This window comes from Charadrius vociferus, unplaced genomic scaffold, assembly GCF_000708025.1.
Source record: "Charadrius vociferus isolate BGI_N301 unplaced genomic scaffold, ASM70802v2 scaffold14, whole genome shotgun sequence".
In the NCBI taxonomy this organism is placed as follows: domain Eukaryota; kingdom Metazoa; phylum Chordata; class Aves; order Charadriiformes; family Charadriidae; genus Charadrius; species Charadrius vociferus.
The window spans coordinates 5387278-5393710 of NW_009648876.1; the positions used below are offsets into that span (position 1 = coordinate 5387278).

Below are 6433 nucleotides of genomic sequence, written 5' to 3' on the forward strand. Positions count from 1 at the left end.
TGCTGAGCATCTCACGAGATCCGATAGACTGGAAAGGTTTCTTACCTGTCTGACATACTTCAGTAGAAGCAGCTGTCAACACTTAATGTAATCAGTGTTAGGAACTCAGTGGTAAAAGAGACAAAGCAATCCATCTGGTTCCAGGAATAATTTTATAATTGCTGCGGCTCTTCACCAGGGAGTTAGTGAAGCACTGGAACATGTTACCCAAACAGTCTGTGGGATCCCCATCCTTGGCAGTTGTCCAGATTGTACTAGACAAAGCCTGAGCTGGCCCTATCTAGTGTTGCCAATAGATGACCTCTGGAGACCTTTTCCAACCAGAAATTCTGCGATTCTGAATTATTAAGTAATCAGTGGGACTGCTTGCTCTGCTTTTTGTGATATCAGATAAATACGTTGATCTAAACCCGAAATGGTAGCATCTTTTACTACTGTCATTCTTCTCCAAGTGCAGGGTGGCTCACGTGCACAGGGGAGGCCTTGGTTCCCTCCGACACTCCTTTTCCTCTGTACTTTGATGGCACTAACATGCTGAAGTGAAGACACAGTGTAGAACTGTTTCACTTGCATGTGGAACTCTTAGCAGGCTGCCTGATAAATTTAACAAATACAGAATTACGTATCACTAAAAGCTCATAGGATAGAATAAGAGTGTTACAGGTATAGGTGGAAGGACTGGTGGGCATTATAGACGTGCCCACATATTAAGGCACTAGAGCTAATGGATTTGGGGACATAAACCCTGGTTTTGCAGCAAAGCTGTCACCACTGTTACAGCACAGTGAAGTCTACAGGAATGAAAGGAGCCATTTAACAGTCAGGCTGCACCTCGTATCTTTCCCTTAACACAGTCATGTCCCAGCTGCAATGGCACTTGATAACCACAGTTACTCATACATCTACAAGACAAAATTTTTGACAAATTTAGTGTTAAGGCTGCATGGTGGTATCTTACAATCTTCCATGGTGTCAAGTTCAGAAAAAACTTCCATCTTTGGACATATAAAACTCAAGCAATAGGCACGTGCTAACTCAGCTGTAGTGCTATTGCCTTCAAATTCTTAATAACCACAGGAAGTTGTCTGCTCTCTGTGATTGTGTTGAGTGGTGGAAGGAAATCAACAGCGTTGCGATGAACAATTCAATGAGTTCTTTCTATAAGAAGTAGAAGATGAGGCTTCTGGTACGTTAGCTTATCTGTGACCTGGAACGTATGATGAAAAGCAAACCATGATTCGTACCCATTTTCTTCAATACAGCACTCAGTAGGTTGCACGTGTGAGTAGCAAAGCCGGAAGGCCTTTTACTCCCAGGGTTTTAAGCAATAAGCTGAAGCATGACAGTGGTATGAAAGTTGTTGGTACAGGTAGAATTTCATATCAAATCTTGTATGTAAGAGCGGTAAAATTGTGAAATTAGAGGTGTGGCTTTATCTTTATGGATTATGGGTTCTTTTAAAGTATGGTGGGTATAGATAATTGCTGTTCACTACAGTGCACCTAAATGTCCTAATTCAACATAAAAAAGGTCATTAGACTCTTGATCTTCAAAACATTTTTGTGCCCTTTTCCCCCAGAATTCTGCACTGTCTTCAGAAGTGTGAGTGGTTATGGTGTTGGTGCACTGGGTCCTCTGGGACAGAGAGGTGATGGAGGAAAGTATTTTAATCCTGCATTTCTTCTAAGTTTTGCTGAGATCTGTTTGTGCAAGGTCACGAGATCTTTCTAACTGATACAGCACATCAGTAAATGGAAACCTTAATTTAGTTTTTTTTCCTAATATTTGCATCTTCTTAAAATGTAATAGATGTTAACAAAAGCAAAAAAAAAGGTTTTTAAAAAAAGCTAGATTTTCTTGCTAAGGACAGCAATGTCCTCATTCTTGTGTGGGTGTAACAAAGTGAAGAATTAAAAGGAAATAATTTTTTTTTCAGTATTTTAATTAGTTTTCCATATGACTGTCAGAAACCTGTGGTTCTCATACCTGTTGAATCAGGTTTTGAGGCAAGTCAAAGTAGATAAGATGTTGATTTAAAAAAAGAAAAGGAAAACAGGTTTAAAACAACAACAAACAATGCAGATTTTCTTGATATGCCATAAAAAGGGTACGAATTCTTACCTATGTCTCTCATTAAACTCTTCACTATGGCTTTCTGGCACCTTTTTTTTTTTCTTTTTTTTTTTTTGTTCAAGTATGGGCTTTTACAAATTCCAAACTGAAGACAGCATTTTGGCTTGAATTCTGAAAAGGTTTCACATTGTTACCACAGCTGCTCAGTTCAGCTTATTACTTTGTCAATCCTAACTTCATAAAATTAGGAGTGATAGCATCACTTTACATTTGTCTTCCCCATTAGTTGGTTTTGTTGAGCACGTTGAGAATCGACTCTTGCAGTTTAAAAAAATAAGTGTGTTGTGCTTTGGATGAAGACAAAGGCAGCAAACAAGGAGTGACAAGATCTGTAATTCCCTGTGTTCTTACTGGCTCAATGAATTTTAGTGATTTATAAAGAAGTTCCTCTGATGTGTATTATATTCCTCTGATGTGCTTTAGCAGGGGAGTTGGACTAGATGATCTCTAGAGTTCCCTTCCAACTCTGAAAATTCCGTGATTCCGTATTGTGGGTATTTTTCATTCTCGTTGGAAGGGCGGCTTTTTGTGTAATACAGCTTGAACTGCACTTTCTTCTTTTACTCTTGCTACTTGGTTTCTGTCTCTTTGACAGTCCCATAGCCTTGTTTAGCATGCTTTTATTTTCTTCAACGTTGTTCCTTTCAAGGGTACAGAAGATAGTGTTACAGATCTTGATGATGATGTCTTTGGAGCAGTCTACAGAATTCTGCTGTTTCTGTGGACTCCATCTTCATTTGCAATTCATGTTTCTAAGTTGCGTGTTGTCTTTTATTTTTTACAGAGAGTATTTGGTGTTGTGCCATTCTGTTCCCTCTCCACTTTTCTTGTTCTTTCTTTATCCTTTGAGGATGCCTTGGACAGTCATGGTATTAGTGGCATAATTTCTCTCTTTTTCCTCGGAGACAGCATATATATCTTAGTTAAGTAGATTTAGAAGTGCATTATCTAGTTTGCATGAAAGTTGTACTTTGATTTGCATGCGTGCATATGTGAGATACAGTATTTGCATTACAGTTTCTTCATTATTTATCTGTGGCTTCCAGTGTAGAAAATTTTTATTCTGTTTCTAAATAAATTTACAAAACCTGCACGCATATTTTTGCCAGCCGCTTACAGATATTTCTGTGAGTGTGAGAAAGAACACTGGTAAAAGTGTTTTGTTTGGGGCAGGTTTGGCCAGATAGGGCATGAAAAACTGTAGCATTGCAACATCGGACAATGAGAGAGAGACTGATAGAATGGGTGAAATGGTATTGGATTTTAATTTTAGAATACCGTGGGGTTTTTTTTTAATCCTGGTACCATAGGTACCATAATTTTCTTGAGTCAAAAAGAGATTAGAGCAATACCTAATGGGTAAAAGCAACACACCAAAATATGTCTTATGATTCTGGTTGTCATTAAAGAGAATATCAGCCTCACACAACCTCAGCTGGAGTGACAGTTTTGTGTTGGTACTTTTCCTTCTTTGAAAGAAGATGAAAAAGGAAACTACTGGCAATTTTGCTTTTTATTTTATTATTCTTAGTCACCTTACAAGGAGATGCCTCTTATTTAGCATATTACTCTTCAATCATCCGTAATTTTTCTCATGTTGCAGTCATTCTTCAACAAACTAGTAGATGAGAAATTATATGATAGCTTGAAAATGTGACACATATTTCTGCTCAACCACCACTTCTTTCTTCAGATACAAGTCTGCTTTCCAAATACAAATCCGGGGTCAGTCTGGAGAAAAAGACTTTGTTTATGGTCTGTTGTTCCTTAATTTGTATTTAATTCTAGTTTACTTCTACTTTGTTCTTCTGTTTCATCTTTTGCATGAGATGTCCAGAAGTGGGTTCTTTATCATATATAGAACATGCATCCTTGGGGAAGTTTGAAGCATCATTACTTGTTTTCCAGCTTTTAAAACATAGGGGATTTCAGATGACATTATGATGTTTGACATCAAGATATAATGTAAACTAATGATATTACGAAGAATAAGGCTTGTGATGCCTTTGCGTTACCTGGTTGCTAAATTGAGAAATCTAAGTGTGTGTATTTGTTTGATTATTTAGATAAAGGAGCCATAAATCAAATTAGTAAATAATATCAGAGATGGAGGATTGGCCTCCCTAAAGACTGGGAGAGAAGTATATCATTCTCTCCCTTTAGTGTGAAGACTGCGTGGGCAGCAGCAGGGGCAGCTCTGTTTGAGAGGCAGTCCCAGGGCCCTGCGCAAGTGTTTCTTCCTCGTGGAGAAGCTGCATTGTGGAGGCCAACCATTAAATAAATCAGACTGTCTACTGCCCTTTCTTTATTAATGTTAAAGTTAAGTCTGCATTCGTGAAGGGTGACAGCTTGACAGCTCTCGAGACTGGCACTCTGTCTCGATTGACAGAACTGACTCCAGGTTAATTGTGGAATTGTTTCATTTGCTAAACTTTCCCATATCACTCTTTTCTTTGGACATCGAGATCTCATGGCAGTGCAAACCATTAGAAATATACACCTGTCCAGTGGGAAGTGGACTGAGAGAGCCAAACAATTTCACATCTTACTGAACAATCTGTTAATAATTACAGTAGGGAGCACTGGACTGAACTGTTTATACAGGAGACCTAAAGATAAAAGGCTTTGTGTTTGTTTTCAGTGCTCTTAATTTTTCCACCTTTTGGAAGTAACATATTTTTGGTTTGTGTTTTTTTTTTTTTCCACACAAAGCATATATTATTATAAACTTGTAATAATAAGCTCTGAAAAAGGCTGTTAATAAGAATCAGAAAAGACAATTAGTCAAGATAAGGGGAGTGAAAGCAGTGTGAATGCTATATTATGTTTTTCTCAATTTCTATAAAAGCAGAAGCATTGCAAGTCATATGGGGAATGACTTTCATAATTTAGATTTAAATTCAAAATAGTACAGAGTTCCTACCATCTTTTTATTGCCTTACCCTAAAAATGGTGTAATTTTTCCAATGATTGCATCTTTCAGCAATATATAGATCTTAATTATCTTCTGAATGCCTTTTGCAGATAAGGCTGAAATATTTACCAAAGGAGTTTTTGTTGCTTCAAATATTAATTTTCAAGGAATTGTAACTAATAAGGTTTCTTTTGATGGCAGCATTTTGATAGCTTTAAATAAAAACAAAGAGCATATTTCTGTCTTTTCTGATTAAGCCTAAAAAGTCTTATTTCTAATGAAATATATGCATTGAAAAGGAAGAAGTAGAGAGATGCCACCAACTTGAGGACGTTTTTACTCATTTATGTCAGTGTCACACAGACCAGGGTATAGCCTTCTACACAACTGTTTTATAGCAGTGCATGGGACTTAGGAGAACCATATTCTGCCCCAACATACAATAATGTACAAGAACAGGAAGTTCCAGGTGATGAATAGACTGTCTGCTCAGAAATGAGCATTAGCAACACCAAAAAAGAGAATTTCAAATCAGATTTGTAAAAAGAAACCACTGTTGATATTTTAAAAAATTATGCATGAGTTAGCGTGAAAAAGAATTGCCATTTGTGAGATAAAGGTGTCTTTTTAAATTAACTGAAATTGCAAGCTGAGTAGGCATGATGCTGTTCTGTTGTCTTTTCTGAAGAGAAATGATCAAAAAAACTCCAATGCCGCCGTACAAGTTGCATGTAGCATACAGTTTAAGATTAGAGGTGTATCTGTATTCTGTCATTGCTCTTTGTGTAAGTGTCTTTTTCCCCCTTGTTGAATATCTCTTACTTTGATGCAAATCACAGTTGCAAGGCATCTGATCTTCTTTCTTTTTAGTTTAACAATAATGTACGATGTTTTTCTCCATTTCTGAGCTTGCTTTCTTCTTTTATGAAGGAGGTACATCATTAGTTTCTACAGTAAATTTTTGAAGGTATTTTATGGAAGCCATCTGGGTAACAGTAACTTTTACTTGATCTATTTTTGAATGGCAAATATTTTTAATATCAGATTTTTATGTACAATTACTTTCTTTCATGCTGTATTTTGATATTTTAAATAACTGCAGGAAACGAAAGGCAAGTTTAGGATAGATTGAAAAACAAATAAAACTTAGTCACACCAGTGGGGATTTTAAAATAGTTCTTTGTATTCATCCAAATATAATCTGTATGCTGAAATAGTTTGCTTCTGTTAGAAAAAATCTAGTTGACAAATGCAAATTACCATTAGAGTTGTCTTAGCTTTGGACACTCCCGGTACTTCATTAGGAAGTGCCAGACCCAGTAGACTCTGTAAACTTAATTTTGAGACCAAAATACAGTATGAGTTTGCACATTAATGCCTCACACT

The 6433-nt window shown here is 36.8% G+C and overlaps 1 protein-coding gene across 1 annotated transcript in view; it reads left to right on the top strand.

The window, feature by feature from the left end:
- NUBPL (nucleotide binding protein-like) overlaps positions 1 to 6433 on the top strand; it is a 90830-nt gene that overhangs the window by 57345 nt on the left and 27052 nt on the right. The window lies entirely within an intron of this gene.